Here is a 21,854-nt window from a genome sequence, read left to right as displayed (position 1 = left end):
TCTGTGTCTCATTTTCTAACTTTAGACTAAGGTGGGCATAGAAAGTATCTCAGTTTTCAGCCGCCTGGTCAGTTTTCAGTCGCCTGTGTTTTGCTAATCGAAAATATGAAAGTGGATAAAATGATGTCCACAAAATTGTCAGATTAATTATTAAGGACCTCAAAGTAGGGACAATTTTACACGGGAGTGGATTTATAGAAACACGAAGGAAATGAGTGTTTTTATCGTTCGACTGTGTAAGAGACAATCCGTACTAGCGTAAATGAAGGAATAATGAAAATAAATTTTTTGATATGCTATCTAAGTGGAAACTTTTCAATATTTTAATCCACAGTGAAATATCCTCCCTCTTTGCTCCTCCCCATCTTTGTCAAAGGTGGTTACATATGTGAACCTACCTCCTGGAAGGACGTCACATATTTTTCAATTTGGACAGTATCAGATCAGTAGGACAGCTAGCATGCATCCGCCGATGACGCAAACCTATATAAATCTTATAAATATTCATCGATATTGGTAATGTTTTTCAATTTAAATTTCGGGATTTTTAATTTAAAATTTTTACATGTGACGTCACAAAGCATTAAAATAAAAATTATTGGCCCATGGGAGGATCGAACTCACGACCTTCGCGTTATTAGCACGACGCTCTAACCAACTGAGCTAATGGGCCACATGATGAACATACCAAAAAATATACGTTTTTTTCATAATAAAATTTATACTTTTTTATCAATATTCAGAATTGAAAATTATTAAAAAAATTTATTTAAATTGGTTTTACACAAAATACAAATATTTGAAATATAAAAATATGAAAATATATCCTCTTAACTTGTGGACATAGTTTATGGATGGCCCCAACTAAGGAACCCAAATCTATTTATTATGTTACGGTCTATTCATTTAAAATGTGTTCGTTTTTGCAAAATATAGTTGTCGGCTTGCTATTACTCTTGATTAAAATACATATATATTCTCAAGTACTTACTAACTAGTGTTATTGCGCTATTATTATTATTATTATTATTATTATTATTTTTATAAACATGATTTCCAGTTTAACAACTAGTTCATTGGCCTCCACAATTATTATTATTTTAATAAATAAAAAAAATTTCAGAAAATTATAATGAAAATATAATATACAAAATTTATAATATAAATAAAGAATTGAAGAATAAACAGTTATTATTATAAAATTTATCGAAACTGTCCGAAACTGTTTTGTATTTTCAAAGTGTAATAATATGATAAGATATAAAATATACATTTCGAATCCTATTTACCATTAATGGATATCCTTTCATTAATTCGATAGTTTTCTGATGTCGATTTCAAGAAAATTTCGAGAATATATGATAAGTAAAATTTCATCTATTTTTTTCTTTCAAATCAACTTTTGAAATATAGTTTCTATTGCAATCGCAAGTTATGACGTCATCACGTGCTATTTTCGTCTCTTTCTATTTGTATATTTAAATCGGTTATATTTTTGTAGTTTTTGGTATTATCCAAAAATTGATTTTACACAATTTATTCTGTTAGTAGTCTTTGTTAGAATGTAATGTGTGGAGATGTATACAAAAAAATTTCAAAGTTTTCTACAAAAGGTCAAACTGATAAGAACAGGAGTTTAGACCTCTATTGGGTCTAATATTCTAGTGGGTTTGTTTATTAACTTACGGAATTTTTACGAAACGTTAAAAGATGAGAATTTTTATGATTATATATGGCTACTATTTGCTTTGTAACTGGGTTCTGTAGTTTGGAGAATTTTTTCGGTCTTTGGTGTTTGTAATAAATGTAAACATTTTCACATTACGTAAACAAATTATTATTTATATTAAAAAAAAATTGAATTTGTAGCAAAAAATAATCCGTGACAATGAATAATTTAATTTTAAATTAAAATATTTTTGTTTCGTATTTATGTATGGGATGGTTTTTCATAATTTTCGTTTTATAAAAATTAGTTGTCTGGGAATGTTTTATAGAACACTTTTAGATGGTTTCGATAATATTATTCATTCCTATGTCTATATCGTCTGGATTTAGTATTGCCGAGTGTAACTAATTTGAAACGATTTTCTTGATTTTCTTAGCCCTCCCAAAAAAAAAGCGTCTTAGCAATAGAATTTCTTTGATTAACCTTCGGGTACGGAATCCTAAAAATGAAATTATTAAAAAAAATTATAATAGAAATATGATTCCATATTTATACTTTCACCTATATATTTAATCTATTCAACCCAATTTTTGTTAAATATAATATTTTTAAAATGATTCTAGAAATCAAAGTATTAATTAACATAAATTAGATATTAAAAATATTAAATTACTATATACGCATGCTCAATATAATTAAAATTATAATAATTGTATGGTAATTTTAAATTAAAATGTATATTCTGATGACATTTAACTTCTTTAAATAGTTATAATTGAGTATAAAAATCAGGATAATAAATAGTTGAGAAATAAAACAATTATAAATGCATTTTTTATTTTATTTATATTATTATAAAATAAATATTAATTTTTATGATTATTTTAAAATAAATAAATAATAATAATGACATCTGGTCTGGTTTGGTCTGACTTTACTGATGCTGTACGTAATCTATGTTTGTTTAAATTATGTTTTTCTTATTATTTATTTAAAAAAAAAATACTTTTGTAGATTATAATATAACTTGATACTGAAGTTGAGTTGTATTTATATGACGATGACTGACTGTTCTTTAAATTCTACTGTTTAGTTTGTTGGATATGTATATATTTATTTCTTAAAAAAGTTTTAATTTTATTATAAGTAAATTAAAATATAACGGATTATATTAGTATTCCGTTTCAAATCGAAACACCGTTAGTACGTTATCATAACTAAGGCTAAAGTCACACGTGTGTTTTAACGAGAAATTAAGTTAGATCAATTTTTTGTATTATGTAAATACGTATTTCGACTATCAAGTAGTCATGGTCAGTGTGAATTTGCTAATCGTAATTACTCTTATTGTGTATGTCACTCGTTCCTAATTTGGTGGCGGGCTTGGACGTGGAAATATGAAATTGGGGAGAAACTAGAAACTTAATTCGAATTATCCTAGAGTTTTCATTTATTATCTTTGAAAATATTTATAGAAATTATGTTCAATCCTTCGAGTCCTTCGCACTGACGTCAATTTCAACACGAAATGAAGCTCTATTTGGTGTGTAATTCTAACAAGCATGTACTTAAATCTAAGTTCGTTGAAATCAACGCCCTGTGATATTAGCTTTCGAATCGGAATAAGTTTATAGCTGAAATGAAATTCTCTACTTAGAATTGGTCATTCACAGGACATACCTTGGAAACTATCTATAAATCCTTAAATCAATATTTCAGAATTTTGAAATATTCAGAGTTAATTGTTGAAATACCATGTATATAGACCGTGTTGATTACGCAATCGTTTGTTTTTATACGTTATGCAAGTAAAGAAAGATAGTCACTCTTACACATCAAGTAATAGGAGTATCTTCTCAACACACAATTCACTTAAGTTGCTCATCTACGAAGACGACTTCTCTTTTTACGTCCTAAGTACGCTATAAAAATTCCAGCTTGGTATCTTTTTTCGTTTTTGAATTATCGTGATCACAGACGCACAGACGGACAGATTTTTGGGTTCCCTTTCTTAGATCATTCACAGCAGTGATGTTTTCTCTAGGCGAAAAGATTTCGAACCTCTCTGACACTCTGCTTAAGAAAATTTCGAATATCTTAGTCATGTTTTTAATTACAAAACCATAACCATCCAAACATTCATGCTTCATTAAAATTCATTTTATTAAAGTAATTATAACACTTTTTAAAATCTCAACAAGTTGTATCTGACTATCTATCTGATGACAATTGATGACAATATATATTTTAATTGTACAGAGTTAAAAATTTGTGTCATGTGTAATTAATACGATTTCATTTTAATAGTTTATGTCATAAAAGTCAAAATTAATAATAATAATTTTATATTATATTTTTTTTTTTATATGTCATATGTAACATTTAACAACATAAGAGGAAAGATCTTTCAACAATTAAATTTGACCGTATTATTGAATCGAAAAATTGTATGTATCCGTTATGTCAAGATATAATAAGTGTTGAAAAAAGTGGTACCTACTGTTTTAATCTGTATGAGAAACTTTTGATACTTCTTAGAAAAATAATTAAAATTACAAATATAAAAGTATTTCACACAATGTTTAAACAAAGTTCCGGCGAAGTACACGGTAAGGAATGCATGACGTTTACTACAATACTGGTATGGTAAGAGCTATTCCATTATTAAATAGGACTATCCACCAGAAGTATTTATGATATCGCCAATAAGTATGGGCCTGACGCGCATACTGTATTGACTTTCCAGTCATAACTATTGTTAATGTTACTATTCCCTCAATACAGTATACAGTATGGCGTTCACATCGATACTGACATTGTGATATTCACAAAAAATTTCTTACCGTGTAAGTCAGATGATTCTAAAAATTATCTTGCCGACTCTTTGTCAGTCGGTATTAAAAAGAGTTGCAAAATATACCTTTAAAATGTCAACCAAGATTAGGTTAGGTTAGGTTAGAGTGGCTGTCCTGGGGTGGGACACACTTAGACCATAGGTGTGATACCGAAAAAGGGTTGGCCCATCTCCGGCCACTACTCCATGAACCATTTGGAGCTGTTTAAGAACAGCAGGAGAGCTTTGACGTCGACGGACGGACTCCAGGTCGGAGAGGTCGTCAAAGAGAGGCTGGCTCAAGTAAGTCTATCTCCTCATGACAAGAGCTGGGCAGTGACAGAGAAAATGTGACATTGTCTCCTACTCCTCACCACTCATTTAAGGACGTACGGCAGTCAACCAAGATTACTTTGCCATCTTTTGAGAAGTAAAATTATATTTTCAGAGCTATTTAGCAAAGAGTTGACATTGACTGAAAGTAAACATTTTCTTGATTTAAGAAAATTTTTAAGCAATCAATACTTATTTTCTTGACTGAAGTATTGAGATCGTTGATTCAAGAAATATTTATCTGTAATAAGAACATTAACAATCGAGTATAAAGACGTTTTTTTCAATCCATTATTTTTTGTTACTGTGTACATTACTCATCCTCATTTATTCCGATTAAAAAATGCCCATAACTTTTTTTTGCACGAGATCCGTTATTTTTTTTATCGTCTCGTAAAAATAATAAATTTTTTGTTTCTTTTTATTTTAATATTTAATTTAAAGGTAATTTTTTCAACCCACTCTTTTTAAAGCAAACAAAATACTTATCTTATTTTTAATAACCACTTATTAAAAGTTATATTAGAAGTCATAAAAACATATCACTCATTTAAAACAATCTATCACAGAAAATAGTTAATAAAAAACGTTTTACGATCGTCTTAAAACGTAAAATATGAAGAAAAAAACATGTATTAAATACTTTTAGTAGAAAAAATTATATGTGACTGGATTAAAAAAGAAAGAAAAGAACCATCTGCCAAGTTGGTAATAAAAGATGATATCGAAACGATATCATTGCTTTTACAGATAACGGTTTTCTGATGAATGGTGTAATAGGCTCGAGAAGTTATTCTCATCTCATGAAATGAAGTTTTTGGAAAATAAAGGGTTAAAAGATCTTAAAAACAAAATATTTCAATTAATTTGGTGACTCGATGAATATTCCTCGAGATTCGGCGCAAATCTCGAACGAATATGTTTCCATTGAAATGGATTCCAAAAATTACTTTTTATATAGATATTTTAGTCGATATTTTACAAATAAGGCATCGAATCGTCAATTGAACCCGATTTTTGTATTTTTTGGGTCTTATTTATCTTATTTATCGAGTTTTGCCCAATTCCGAAAGAATAAATTTTTCGCATTTTTTTCGATTTTTTCTAAGGGGTACCCCTTAAGAAAATTACGAAAAATCGAGAAATATTTTTTTGGTCTCCAATTTCGATAAAACTCATTACATAAGGTAATTTTGACCCAAAAAATACAAAAATCGGGTTCATTTGATGGTTATATGCATAGTTTCGAAGATATAGCCCTAAATCCTATATTAATACCCATTTGTTGGATCGAATTCATTGAATTTCTTTGAAAATATTTGTCTACTAGTCAAATGGACTGACTATTGAGTCCTAAATTACCCTTGAAACTCCAAAAATAAATATAGAATTTTTTTATAGTTAGACATTTTTTGGGTTTATCGATTCAATCGTAAATAATAAATCGCAAATCGAAAATCTAAAATGAAATACATAAAGATTAAGTTTTATTTAGTCAAAATTTCTGGTTTTTAATGACGTGGTTAAACTTCAGTGTTTGTGACTTTTAAATTTTTTATTTTTACGGTAACTTCACAGACATTTAAATAGACATTCAAATAGTGTGACGCTTCATGTTACTGTAAGTGCCTTTGGCTACGGAATCTCTTGTTATACGAAATGATTCAACTTTTATAAGTGATTTACTTCTTAAGTAAATGTTGTTTTTAATAAAATAATGTATTTTATGTATAAAATAAAAACTATATTTATTTAACCTAATACACTGACAACTGCTAATAGCAGTAAGTCACCGATATTTTACGGCCATTGAGTCAGATAAGTATTACTTAAAACTTAACAACATACGTACGTAAAGACCGATTGCTAACAACACTTGAAATTATCTTAGTTTTGTTAAATATTATGATTGATACTTGTAATTCTCATCCTGTCTATTAGGTAGGGGATTAAAATTTTCATCTTGCGTAGGGGGCTAAAAAATACCTCATGTTAGTAATTAGTCAGGTATAGCAGAAAGTGAGTGCTGTGTTTTCTAATGTGAGCATGATAACGTCATATTTTAAGCTATCGGTATGGAGAAACGCAGCAGAAAATTTGTCGGACACTATGACCACTTGATATCATTAATAATTATTAAACAATTTTTGTCCGACAAAAATACTTTCATTCGATTTTCACCAACTGTATTAAATTTGCACGAAAATGTTTCTTATAGGTGTTTTGTTTATAAGCCAATTTTAACTGTTGTTAGCTGACGGCCTAAAAATATATTCTCATTCATAAACTGAATGTTATCACTTATGAGTAGTTTTTTTTGCGCGTAAATTATTTTTACAGTAAATTTTTTTATGTTGGTAGGTAATTAACTGTTAAGCGAAGGAAATATATGTTAGTAGAAGATATAAATTTATTTATTGCGTTTTTATTTAAATAAATAACATTATAACAAATTATTTTTCCTTTTATTGGTAGTTTAGTATCGCAGCTAAGCTAAAATTTTTAATTTTTATCAATAACATTGAAATTGCATCGATGATTTTTAATATGTCCTGATAAGAAATTGCTTCTTCTGATAAAAATTTTAATTTGTGAAGTAATAAGTGGGCGTCTAGACACTAAAGATGCTTAACTCCTCGTAAAATACATTCGATTTTCGTTTCAGATAAATAAAAAAAGGATTTCGGTCAAATTTTCTGAAACTACGAATTCCTATAGTTCTTGACGAGTCGATCAAAAGTTTTCAAAGACACAAAGCTCTTAATTCAAGGTCTTAATTCAATTTTGATTTAACCAATTTTGGAATGATAACATCGTGCGAAGACTTAATATCTATCTGATCTAGGGTAAAGTCCGGTATCAAATTTAAAATCGAGTATAAAAAAAATCGTAGGACTTGATCCTACTGATCCTACAGTTGGGCATTTCTTGCATGTGTAATAGTTTTAAAGTTAATGCTTATAAAAGTTTGTTAAATAATTAGTATGATTGATTTTAAATCTAATGATTTAACTTAATACAAGATTTATGAACTGTAATAAATCTATTGGCATTTATAAAGACAATAAAAATCTATTAAGATAGAAATCAAGTTAAAAGACCTCCCTTGTACAGTCACGCTATCTACGCTACTGTATTTAAATATACAAATATAAAAAACAATATAAAATAATATTAAAAATAATAATAAAAAACAATTTAATTAACGAACTGTGAAATTTATTAACATCAATAAAATAATATATCAATCACTGAATCGTAAAACCTCTTTTATGTGCTGTATAGTGTAAAGTTACATGATGAGTTATTAATAAGTTTCATGTAAATGCATTAAAGAAAAAAGGAAGAATCGAACGGGTAGTACGCGGTTTCTTATATGTTCTCTCGGAAAGAAAGTATAAAAATTGATATCAAATTATTTTGCTGTTATAAGGTTTTTTTTCTCGTTTTTTACCTATTATCCGACTTGCCAATACTAAGTGAAAAAAAAAGTTTGAATATGTTTTCCAGTCGTATTTCGTCAGTAATTCGCTCAATGTTGTATCTCGAATTCCAAGAGTTCAATTTTCTCTGGTTTATCGGCGCAGACGTAAGTAATTTGCATAAAAACTAAAATGTATGTGTACAACTTGAAGAGGTGAGACTGTCCAGCTGTGTCATATATCCACATATACAAACGCTCTTTGTTTTATACATAAGAACGTCCATAAAAACTCTTCACTTCATATAATATAAATGGCTAATGATATGATTTATAGACAGTATATTTTTATTAATAAATAATTTAAAATTTATTTGATTGTTTAGATTATAATGTATTTTAAGTTTTAGGATGAATTATAATTTATAAATCAATTTGTCATTTCTTGTTCCACTTTCTAATTAACATAATAATAGATAATAATTCATTTGTTGTTTGTTTGCCATATTTCTTTGTTTTTTTTCTTCTGAAGTTGATGAACATCTCATCACATTAGCATCAATGCAAAATAATGACTTTATTTTATGTTAATTACTTATTAAACGTTGTAGAATTATTATTATTATTATTATTATTAAATCGTTTGTTTAATTATCCGGAAACTCTTTTTTTGTTGTTCTTCCAAGATAGTTTGTTTTGTTTCTAAAGTTGTAATCGAAAGTGATTAGAAAATAAAGTATATTTAATTGTAAATTATTATAACGTAAATGTTGAGAAGAATCAATTGTCTTGTCAAGTGTTTGTATATGTCATGTACACGGAGATAAATTCATGGTTAAAAATACAATGTGAGTCAATGTGATGAAAAGCAAAACTTACGATAAAGAGTGGAATATTTTTATTAAATTTATGCTCAAAGTTGATAAAATCATCAAATTAATCAATAATAAAATCATCAAAATCAATCGAATTAATCTTTTTATTTTTTGTTACAGGTAAATATCATTCACTGATTTTTGGAAAGTAATAATTTTTAAACAAAAGCGTAAGTTAAAACGTATGCAACAAATTACTATTTACACATTGTATGATCTTTTTAACAGGACAAGCTTTCAATACGCGTTTTTCAAAAAATTGTTCAGAACTGTTTTCGCGATATATAGAAAACTAATTTTGTTTTAAATACTCATTTCACACATTTTCCTTTTTATACCATGTATATATGACATATATTAAGGTATACTAAGTTTATTCCCAAGTTTTTAACGCTTAAAATATTGACGCTATCTGGCTCTCTTTCTTAACTTATTTCACGTAAAAAAACAAATGATTCTTGTCTCTGTCTATATACAGGTTTTTTCAACAATTAACTCAGTCAATTGCTTGCTTTCACTTGTTTTTAAATTAAATACAGAATACTTTATTAATTTTATATATTTCAAATTGTATTTAATTCCTAAGAAAAATCATTTCACGATTGAACTACCTTAAAAGGGTTTATACTTTGTGGTAGGTAACAGTTGAGTTTAGAATTCAGTACAAACATTTATTAAATCTGATTTGATTGATGTAATTGCATTGAGTGATCATGTGATGCAATAAAAATGATGTTTTTTATACCTAGAAGGTAAAGATTACCTACCTAATTTAATGATATATGATTAGCCATTATTTCAACATAAAAAAAATTAATAATAATATAAGAGAAATTTATAAATTAAAAATTAAAAAGTTTTATTTTTACGTCATTTATTATTAAAGTTAGGACGTCTTAGTGAGCCCGCATCAAAGTTGGAGCTATAGTGAGCTCATATTGATGTTGGGACAATTGTTTTATAAAATTTAAATGATTGTTACAGAGAATCTTGCTAATAATATTTGGATTGCATAAAAAATAATTATTTGCATGAAAAAAAAAATTCTAACAATATTTTTGTTTTATTGTTTTAAAAATATACATTTTTCTCACATTATTTATTATTATTATTTTTGCGCTAAAAAACAATATTTATTTTTAGTTAATGCAAATTTTGTTCAAGTTAAGAGATTATCTTTACTTAAAAAAATGTACGTATTTTTTTTTTAATAGTTTCGGAAATCCGGTGTTATCCAATTAAAAAAATGCAGTTCAATGTAAAACTTATAACTTCTATTTTTCACGTATGTGTATTATAAAAGCAACTAAAAATGTAATTGGATAGCACAATTAGTTTTTGGCATAATTTTGGTCAAATTTTATCCAATTCAAATGAGTTTTTCTCTAAAACCTGCCTTTATACAAAATGTGGAACCCATGATACTATATTTATGCAATTTGTTGCAGATACGTTAAATTTGATGAAAGATTTGAAAAATATGACCCAAAATTAGTGGGATTACATGTTTGGTTTATAAAAATTGGTTAAAATTTGGGTATGATAGAGCAAAATTAAATTTTTTAGATTTTAATGACGTCATAGAGTTTAAAAAATCAATTTTTTTGATATTTTGGCCAAATTTTATCCAATTTGAATGAATTTTTTTTTGAAACCTACTAATTTAGGGCCATATTTTTCATTTTTCATAATAGTTATTCGCTAATAATAGCGTTTGTACTAAATGTGGAACACATGATAGTGTATTTATGAAATCTGTTGAAGATAAGTTAAATTTGATGAAAGATTTGAAAAATATGACCCAAAATTAGTGGGATTACATGTTTAGTTTATAAAAATTGGATAAAATTTGGGTATGATAGAGCAAAAATAAATTTTTTGGATTTTGATGACGTCATAGAGTTTAAAAAATCAATTTTTTTGATATTTTGGCCAAATTTTATCCAATTTGAATGAATTTTTTTTTGAAACCTACTAATTTAGGGCCATATTTTTCATTTTTCATAATAGTTATTCGCTAATAATAGCGTTTGTGCAAAATGTGGAACCCATGATAGTGTATTTATGAAATCTGTTGAAGACAAGTTAAATTTGATGAAAGATTTGAAAAATATGGCCCAAAATTAGTGGGATTACATGTTTGGTTCATTGAAATTGAATAAAATTTGGTTGCGATAGAGGAAAATCAATTTGTTGGTTTTTAACAGTGAATTTTATCTTATTTTTAATTCCTCACCTTTTATTTTGCATTTTGATTTAATGAATAAGACGGTAGTGGCTGTATAACCTTACTTATATTAATTAATATTTAGAGGATTTTTTTTTATTTATTCAAAAATAATTTATTATTCAAATTGTATTTATAGCTGGTATTATTTCAAATTTGTGAGAATTTTAAATAGTAAATAATATTTCAATTGAATTAAATTTCTCAAAAATGAAATTGAAATGTTAACTAATTCATAATAATAGACAATATACGATTTTTTTTACAATTAAAAAGTTTAGATTTTTGCGATACAAGTTATTAAATAAGATTTCGAAATTTCAGACAGATTGCCAGGGCTATTTAGTTTAAATAATTTAATATGTGTTTTTATTTTTTATTTTAATTAATATTTTGCTCTTAATTATTCGATAGCTGAAGTTTATTCTGTTTTTAAAAATTAATGTTTCAAGGACATTAGTAAATTGAAAGTAATAAGATATAATTTTTAATTAAAAATAGTATAATTTTGTTTATTTGAGTATTTTTTAATTTTTCTAAATAATTAGTACAGATGGATAATTTTCTTCACATAAAACGACGGAGACACATTAATTATCTTTGCCTAGATATCAAGGTATACTAAGTTAAGTTTCAAGTTTGTAACGTTTAAAAATATTGATGCTACGGACAAAATTTGGGTATAGGTGTCTATAAAATCATCTAATTAGTCTATTTCCGGTTGTCTATCCGTCTGTCTGTCTGCCAGCACAAAAACCCAAAGAGATATCAGTCCCAATTTACGAGAAAGTGTTCAGACCTGCAGCATTCTGAGCCGTCTTCAATAATGACATGCGAATTTAAAAAAAATTATTTTCTCTTCACAAAGATACAAAACCTACAGAGGTTTAGAGTGTTGGCCGTCCTTGCGAGCAGAGTGAGTACTTTAATTTCACTGCATGTCTCACTGTATTAGCAACGCGTGCTAAGCCGTGGGTAAAAGATAAATTTCATATAAATTCTAAACATTATTATTACAATGCAAAAATGAATAATAAAATTATTTATATTAGATTTTTCAACTTCTCTAAAACGGTAAATTGGTATAATAAGTAATTACATTGTTTGTATTATTAGGTATTATTATTAATATTATTATTTAGTGTGTCTGTTTTCATGTTGTCAGACACTCTCAAACACTCAGACACACACACACACAATAATACTACGAACTTTTGGATTTAAATTTAAATATATTTATCGTATACACTTCATTCATTTATTCACACACACGTTCCTTAGCTGTTCTGTTCTTTTTCAATTCTATATAACGGCGTATGTGTTTTTTTATAGTAGAACTAGGGGACAGTGTAGTACCTGGGATCAAAATTTATGTTATTTTTAAAGTAATTTTATCAAATATCACTATTATTCAAAAACGATACTTTTTGAGAATGAAAATATTGATAGTAGCTTTATATTTGATTAATTTATGATCCATGGCACAAGATCATAGCTTACCATGGATAACACCCTAATGTATCTAGAATCATCCAAGCTGATTGAACCTGAAGACGGTCTTTACATGTAATCATTACATTTCCCTTCCATAGCAAAAAGCATTATAGAATGTATGTGATTGAAACATTGATAACCCTAAAAATTTCTCTTAAAAGTATCCTTTGAGCTTCCAGTAACAACTGGATTCGCGGTGAGCCATCAGACTTCTTTTTTTTCCACTTATAACACAGGAGAAACCAATTGTAAAATTTAGTGCGTATGTCATGTATAAGTGGTGTAATATGTTTTTTGATCTAAGGTACATGACGTCTTCACCATCTAACAGATTTAATTTCTATTTTACTTGAAAATAAGTGCACTTGAGTCCACCATCGATTGTTTCGTCTTAAAGACACGAATAAGTTTTCAAAAAACTAAAAATGATCTGCAAATGACCCGTGGTACAATACATTCCCCTCTTATTTATGATTTAAAAAAATTAGGTGTAAAATAAATATTTTTTTTTGCATAGTTTAATTTTATAATAAAATATTCTGTAGTTGTAAGCAAAATAGTTTTTTTCTTGCAATTTTACGATTAAAGTAAAGTGATTTTCGTAGTAAGCAGATTTTATAGCGTTAGGCTTGATATGGGAATATTCAGAGTAAAAAAAGTACAGTTAAAAATTATAAGGGAAAAAAGTAGCAATTCCTAATATTGATATTTTATCGAACTTCGCAATGTAAAATTGTTTTATGTGTCAGCCAAAAAAATATATTTTTATTTTTGTGCTCAAAATTGATTCAGTTTTTAAATATTTATTCAGAATTTAGAATATTTATTAATTAATTTATATTAATTTTGCTGTTTCATTAAAATCTATTAATAATAATGATGTCATTTAATTTCATTTTTATTAACACAAATTTTTGCTTCATTATTCAATCGGTTCAATTTATAAAATTTCATGAATGTTTTTCATAAACATTACTCAAATCTTTTTGAACTATAGTTTTAATGTTTGACGGAAGAGGGCTAAACCAAAAAAGTGTCCAGAAACTGGCATTCTTTTATTATCGTATTTTATCTTAAGATATGTAAAATTTTTACCAATTAGGGCATGGTCTTGTGGTGAGCATGGTCGCTTATTATGTGGAAGGTCGTAAGTACAAAACCCACTCTTGTGTATAATCTTTTTTTTAATTCTACTTTTTAAATTAATAAAATACGTAGATTTATAGCGAAAGAAACATTGTTTCTAACGGGTGTCCCACGACACCTACCTTTTTTAATGTGGGAAGATATTTATTTAGGGGGTAATTGACACAGCCTTGAGGTATTCAATTAATCGATCATTTCGGAATGAAGGAGAATGAATTCTATGCCCTTTATTTCTTTACCAAAGAGAATATTTTATAATTTAAAATTAAATTTGTGTGTAAATGGTTGAATCTAATTTTAAAACTTTTTATTTTATTGAAAACTTAATAAAAAGAAAAACTTTTTAAAAATATAATTTTACGATCCAGGAAATTAATAAAAACAGGAAATATACAAATTAATTTTTTTTAAGATTCATCCAGTGGCGTAGTTTATCCTTTTTTCTTTTTATTTACTTAAAAATTGTCTGAACTGAAATAACTTTTCAAAATGCGTACAAGATACGTAAAAAAGTATCAGAAATTGGAATTATTGTTTTACAAGTGGTCTTCGTTGAATTTCCAAAGCTTTTATAAAATTCGCGGAGCATATTTTCGTTTTATTGTATTAAAATAAAAGCTGGTGTTTTAAAAATATTTTTATTTGCTTTTTAAAGTAGTCTTTTACTGTAATATTTTAGTTATTTTATCTTGATTTATTTTTGACATTGATTAATTTGCAACCGTCATTTACCTCTGATTTATTTGTATAAAAATTAAATACGCCACTGTGCTCATTCATCAATTTAATTATATCATGCATAAACTTATAAAAATATTCAAACAAAAGTTGTAATATATTTCTTTTTCTTATTTATAAATATATTATTTATACGAGTATATCAATAATAATTATAAATTTCAAATATAAATATTTATATATAACAATAATATTATTTAAAAAATGTTTATTATTTTTTTCGACAGGTAAATAATTTCTTCACCCAGAAAATTGAAAAAAGATTTTATATCGCCGAAAAGATAAGGTTTCAAAGAATAGAACTTCGGAAATTATCAAATAAACAAATTTGACCCAAAATATTCAGAAATTTGACGATTAGGGGAGTAGTTTCTGAGGAAAACGATATATTGCATCGATTTCTGGCGTTATCTCGAAAACTATTTTCCCAATTGATTTTGAAGCCTAACGAAACAAAGAATTTTCATTTTTAATAAATCAATATTAATCAGAAAGCTATTGTCTAACCTCTAAGGATCATATCCAGCAACGACTGACGTTTTGTATACAAAATATAATTATTATGGCTTTTAATTGTGAAATATATTCTACAGTCGTTAAAATTGTGTTGCATTTGAGGCGCCTGGCTATCGCCTTCAATTGCTGCCTATCAGATATATTTTTAAATAAATATAATTATTGCAAAACTTCATCATATGTTTAATTAGAAAACTTATGTATGTTTATTAATTTTTTTTTTAAATTTATATTTGTGGTAGGCGTATTTATTTACAATAGGTGTGGTAGCTAGATTACGATTAATCGCATAATGCATTTCCGGCTGTCCGCCCGTCCGTCTGTGGACACGATAACTCAAAAACGAAAAAAGATATCGAGCTGAAATTTTACAGCGTACTCAGGACGTAAAAAGTGAGGTCAAGTTCGTAAATGAGCATCATAGGTCAATTGGGTCTTGGGTCCGAAGGACCAATCTTGTAAACCGTTAGAGATAGAACAAAAGTTTAAATGTAAAAAATGTTCCTTATCAAAAATTAAACAACTTTTGATTGAAACATTTTTTCGTAAACATCACTGTGTAAACATCACTGGCGTGAGGGCGCCAATTAGGCGGAAATTTTATAATATGTACTATACTTGATTATCAGTTATGTATGTGTCACATGTTTGTATGTGTAATGTGATAAAGAAATCAATACTGACTATGCATGGTATTTCAACAGTTAACTCAGTTAATTGTTTGTTTTCACTTGTTTTTGAATATTTTTAGCAATTTTAATATCTTTTTTCATTTTTGAGTTATCACGTCGCCAAGACAGACGGGTGGTAAACCGAAAATGGACGTTTAGAAAATTGATAGATGAAAACGAATTAATAAAATGTCTCGAATAATTTTCTTAGCATTTTCCCTTATACCGACCACCCACGTATATAGTCTAGTCAAATATTATCTAATTTAAAGTAATATAACATTCTTTAATTTATGCAATATTTACAAAAAGTAATTCATTTTATTTTTAGAGAATGTGATATTAAATCAAAACTTCTGTGGTTGGTTGAGTTAGTTACATTACATTACATACATTATAAAAAAGTTATGAACTTGATCCGTTATAATTAAATAAACACTAAGTACACACACTACTATACTAGTCACTAGTGTAGTGTACTTAAGTAATCATTGCCAAGTGTATAAAAAATAAAATTAAAAAAGAGGTATTTTATTTATTAGCATACCGAACATATGTTGTAATAAAATATATTATACTTTTATAAAGTATAAAGTTGGCAATACACAGATGTAAATGTAATTTAGATACGATAGTTCTCTTCAACCGGTGTGATGCTTAGTCAGTTCTATTTACTCTTTTCTATTCTATTAATTCTATTTTCTATCTTTTTGTGGTGATAGCTCTCAAAAAATATATTAAAAAAATCATTGAAAAACTGTACAAAATTTTAACAGGTTATCTATCTTAATTTCTTAGCTAAACTTGACCCAAAAAGGCACAAACCAGGGCTTTTTAAGGATTGAGAGAATAACTTCGATCTGAGGAATCTTTTTTTTTTTTTTTTTTTTTGGCAGAAACTATTCGTCAAATCGTCAAATAATCCAGATTTTTGAATTTTTGGGGTCAAATTTACTTAAGAAACTAAGTTTTATCAAATTTAGAAACCCCTTAAGAAAATTACAAAAAATCGAAGAAAGTTTTTAGTCTCCAATTTTGATAAAACTCTGTACATAAGATAATTTTAACCCAAAAAATACAAAAATCACGTTCATTTCATGAATGGGTGCATAGCTTGTGAAATAATGTCAAAAATCCCTTATACGAAGACCGTTTTTTGAAATCAATTTTAGATCATCTTAGAAAATATTTGTCCAACAGTCACTTGTTTTTTTCGTCACTTTTGAATCCAAATTACTCTAGAATACCTTAATTTTCTGACAATCAGACTAAAGGGCTTTCTCATTTCTGTAGTAGCTGCCCTTTATTTTTTGCATAATAAACTTCTTTTATATTTTATAAATAGGAATTTGTTGAAATTGAGTGAAAATTTAAGGACGTTCCCAAAAAAAAGAGGGTATGAAAATATTTGTGGTTTACGTTTCATATATTGAGGGTAGATTCTGTTAGAACTTGGGAAAATTAAGATATAAAATTTTTCGATACATACATACCATAGTTTTTAAAATATTGATGCCTAAAGATTTAAAGAAAATCACTCGTAGAAGAAATAAAACACAAATGAAATCATTTCATCACTTTAAGTGTATTTTATGGAATAACGATTGCAGCTTGTAATTTTCTTTATTGGGAAATATTTAACATGACGATATTTAATGAGAATGCATGTACGCGATTTAAAAATGATCCTAAAGAAAACGTGATTTTATAGGAACGTCCTTAAGGAGAATCTTAAAATTTTCTACGATCGTATTTGATGTGATGGTTTGTCAAACACTGTCTATGTATAGACTGCCTTTTATACACCTCTATCATACACATAAAATAATTTACACAAGTAATATTTTTGTTTGAATTATGACACAAATTTAGTGTCACACACTGACATTCACATACAAACACTAATAAAATAAAATTATGCATATCTTGTTAATTTATAATCACCAATTATACAATAATAATATATCCAGTTTTTTTTAATGTTTTTTTTTGCAATACATGTTTTTTAAATAATAATTATGTGAGGTTGTTGTGCATAGATAGCTGTAAGTAATAATTAAATTAATTCATTTATTTTAAATAAGATGATAATTATCACGTTTTTAGCTAGCGAATCATAATAATTAACTTATTTTAGAAGTCATTATAATGTTGTTTATAATATGGCTATGTACGCGTCTCTAATTGTAGCATGATGATAATGAATTGTGTTTATATATTGTCACGAATATATGATGACTGACATGAATGTTTTTTGTTATCAATGGAGAAAATGTTTGTACAGACTTCATAGGTACAGAGTCAATAACATTTTTCATTGTCATTTTTAGTTTATTATTGTATTTAAATTTTTAAACATTATAAAAAATTTACTATTCGCGACATCAAGAAACTAGTTGGAGATGGTATAAACATCTATCGCCATGGTATAAACAAAGAAAAAATCCATAGAACGTTTATTTTATATCATTCACAACTCTAATTCGTTAATCAATTAGTAGAAATTCCTTGTTTTTTATGTCATTTAATTATTTGTTCTAAGATAATGTTACAACCTCTTCTCCATTTCATATTAAAATCAGTAGAGGTCAGCTCAGTATTTTGAAATCGTGAATTCTATAGTTTACCATGAATGGAAAAAAATTATTACTATTTTTGATGGTAAAAATACTTTAGTATAATGCTAACACTCATAAATCTTGCATAGAGAAAGATATTTGAAATTTAAGAACACTCCCGAACGCGATTTCCTTTTGCATGTAGTGTCAGTCACACTTGCATTTTGTAAAATAAATCATATATCGTAAAGTCTTATGAACACATTTTTTTGATACTTATTCTTTTATCTGCATTTTTTTTGGCTAACTCAAATATTTCTAGCTTAGATCCGAATTAAAAATAATGAAAACCCAATTCAGTTGACTAAATAGACAAATATTTCTAAGAAACTTCTTGAAATCGATCAGAGAAATCTCTTTTAGGATAAGATTTTGAGCGATATCTTAAATATTATACATCCAATCATCATATAAACTCGATTTTTGGATTTTATGCGGCCAAATAACCTTATTAATCGAATTTTATCGAAATTAGGGAGAAATAAATTTTATCGATTATCTGTAATTTTCTTAAAGTAATTCTGATCCAAAAAATTCAAAAATCGGTTTCTTTGGTTGATATTTTTTATGGTATCGTTTGAAATCTTATACGAATCCCTGTATTTTAGAGAAATTTACAGTGGTAACTCAAAAACTACTCCTCTAGTCATAGAATAGATTGAATTTTAGTGTTTTTCCTTCACCATTTGATAATCTTAAAACCCCGGAAGGCAGATAGTTAATTATAAAAATAAAATTGTTCAATTATTTATTATTATCGTATACGCATTTAATTTCTTGCATTTAATATAATAATTACTTAATTTTCATAATTCATAAATTAAAACGTGTTTTCTTCATTTTTTTTTCAAATTAATATTTTCTTACAGGAAATTAAATCAATATAACAACACAAAGTAATACTTATGAATTTTATAAAGTAAAAGTAATGATCTTTTTATATAAATATAATTAAAACAATTCTTTAAATTCTAGTACAATCTTCTTCATGAATAATAAATAATAAATATTATTAATAAAATTATTAATAATAATAAATATATTAAAAACAATTAAATAAAAATATAAGTAATTCAAACGGAAAATCAATTTATTTATGATAAATTATTTAATGAACATCAACAAATGTAGGAATTTAATTTTATTTAAAAATAAAAAGAATTATGTATATTAATTTTTTTTTGTTCTAACGATTCGACTGATTGCGTGCACAATTACCTACACGATGTATTATAATATGAAAGTTATATTTAAAAGAGGAGGTGTTTAATTATTAATGTTAATACGCACATCGTACACATATTAATATTTAAAAGGATGTGTGCAGGAATATAATTAGTGGTCCGTATCCAAAATATGGTAGATACGACCGACAAACCATTTGTTTCATCTATTTAGCTCTTTTTGCAGTTTTTGTCTTGAACCAAAAATGTGATGATGGATATACTAAACAAAACTGCCTTCTAGTTTCTAAAAGTGCTTCATACTTGCATACGATAAATGTATTTAGTCAAGTAATGAAGTAGTTAGTAAAATAGAACGCCATCTCGTGTTTTATTTTAATTTTTTTGTTTTCTGTCTGGGAATGTGTGTTTTGGGAAGATCTAGGATAAATCCACACCTTAAAGCACTAAAGCAATACGTAAGCAAGCAATTTAGTATATCCCGTGGGTGACAAGAGAGTCGAATCGATAAACGATAGAACTTACCTTTCTGTCTCTAAAATTCCTAACCTCATCATGACATTTGTCTAATATATGTTACAAATTATTTTACAACCAATAATGAATTACTGACTATTTTAGGTATAATTCTACTTTTCTGCCTTTTAAGTTAATGGAAATTTGTTTCTTTTGATTTTCCTAGTATGCATTTATTTCTAGAAGTGTTCGGAAGACATTCAGGTGATTGGATAGACGAACTCGACCTTTAAGAAAGGTGGGGAGTCTTTTGACTTTGAATAAACCGGTGAAATTCGATTTTTCTGCCTTTAGTCTCATTTTTTTGGTATATACTTGATCCTTGAAGGGTTCATAAGAGACTCAGGTGATTGGACAACCTTTAAGAAAGGTTTGGAGTCTCTTGACCTTGAATAAACCAGTGAAATTCGACTTTTCTGCCTTTCAAATTAATGGGAATTTCTTTCTCTTGCTTTTCTTGGTATGTACTTGTTCCTCGATATGTACAGAAGATACCTAAGTGATTTGACAGCCGGATTCGACCTTAATTTTTTTTTTTACTACTTTGGCTGGTAGAATATCTGATAGTTTCAGGAGCATGACTATAATTGTTAACAATTGGGTAGCAAACAAAATAATAGATCGTCTATTTTCATCTATTCACATTTTTTGTGGCATGTTATTGAAAACTGGAAACGGATATAAAAACAGATTTGAATTGTAAATTTTTTAAAAACATAAAAATAAATAATCTACCTACATATATAGTAAACATACCTACATACACAGATAGATAGGTAAATGTTAGATACTACATTCATAAATACCGCACAACTAAATACTACATTCATAGAATGTCATGCCTCAATAATAACATTATACTCAATGTTTATTACGTAGAAAATGTATCTGCTAACAGTTAACTCTTGTTAATGTATCTACGTAGATACCTACATACACACATACATACATACATAAACTGATAGTAGGTAGGTATGTACTATGTTGTAATGGTGGTTAAAATGACAGAGGTAGCTATTTCACTCAAGTATTTAGTCAGTCATCCATTCAATTCATCTATCATCCAATAAACACACAGACACACAGCTAGCTTTTATAAGTCAGGAATATATACAGGAATATAGGAATATTATTGTTTGTTAGGTGTTTATTTTATCTGTTGGTATAGATATGGACATATTTAAGGATGTATGAACATGGTAGTGGGGGCGCAAATTTAAAAATAGATATTTTCAATTTTGATGATAAATTTATATTATTACTTGACGATATAAGACGAAAAGTAAGTATAAAATTTTTCGATATCTGGCTTAATTTTCAAAATATCGAAAATTGAAAATTTTGTTTAATTATTTAGCTTTTGATATTTCGAAAACCAAGAACAATATCGAAAAATTTTATTCTTATTTTTCGTCTACATTCATGAAGTTATAACAAAATTCATCATAAAAATAATAAAAATAATTTCAACCCTTAATCTACCCTGCTCTTACATCCCTTATATGGACGGTGACACTTAGTTTTTTTTCTTTTCTAATTCATTGCTAATATGTTTACTTTCTATTAAAAAGTTTTTTTTTTAATTTGTTTTCATTCATTCCAAATGAAAATTA

The 21,854-nt window shown here is 27.1% G+C and overlaps 1 protein-coding gene and 1 non-coding gene across 6 annotated transcripts in view; one reads left to right on the top strand and one right to left on the bottom strand.

The window, feature by feature from the left end:
• Positions 1 to 21,854, top strand: part of LOC123300967 (protein MTSS 1) — a 141,835-nt gene that overhangs the window by 19,098 nt on the left and 100,883 nt on the right. The window lies entirely within an intron of this gene.
• On the bottom strand, positions 600 to 673 carry Trnai-aau. The gene has a single exon. It is a non-coding gene; the product is annotated as a tRNA-Ile (tRNA).

This window comes from Chrysoperla carnea, chromosome 5, assembly GCF_905475395.1.
Source record: "Chrysoperla carnea chromosome 5, inChrCarn1.1, whole genome shotgun sequence".
In the NCBI taxonomy this organism is placed as follows: domain Eukaryota; kingdom Metazoa; phylum Arthropoda; class Insecta; order Neuroptera; family Chrysopidae; genus Chrysoperla; species Chrysoperla carnea.
Note: the sequence above shows the minus strand (reverse complement) of the source record. Positions and strands in the feature narration are given on the sequence as shown.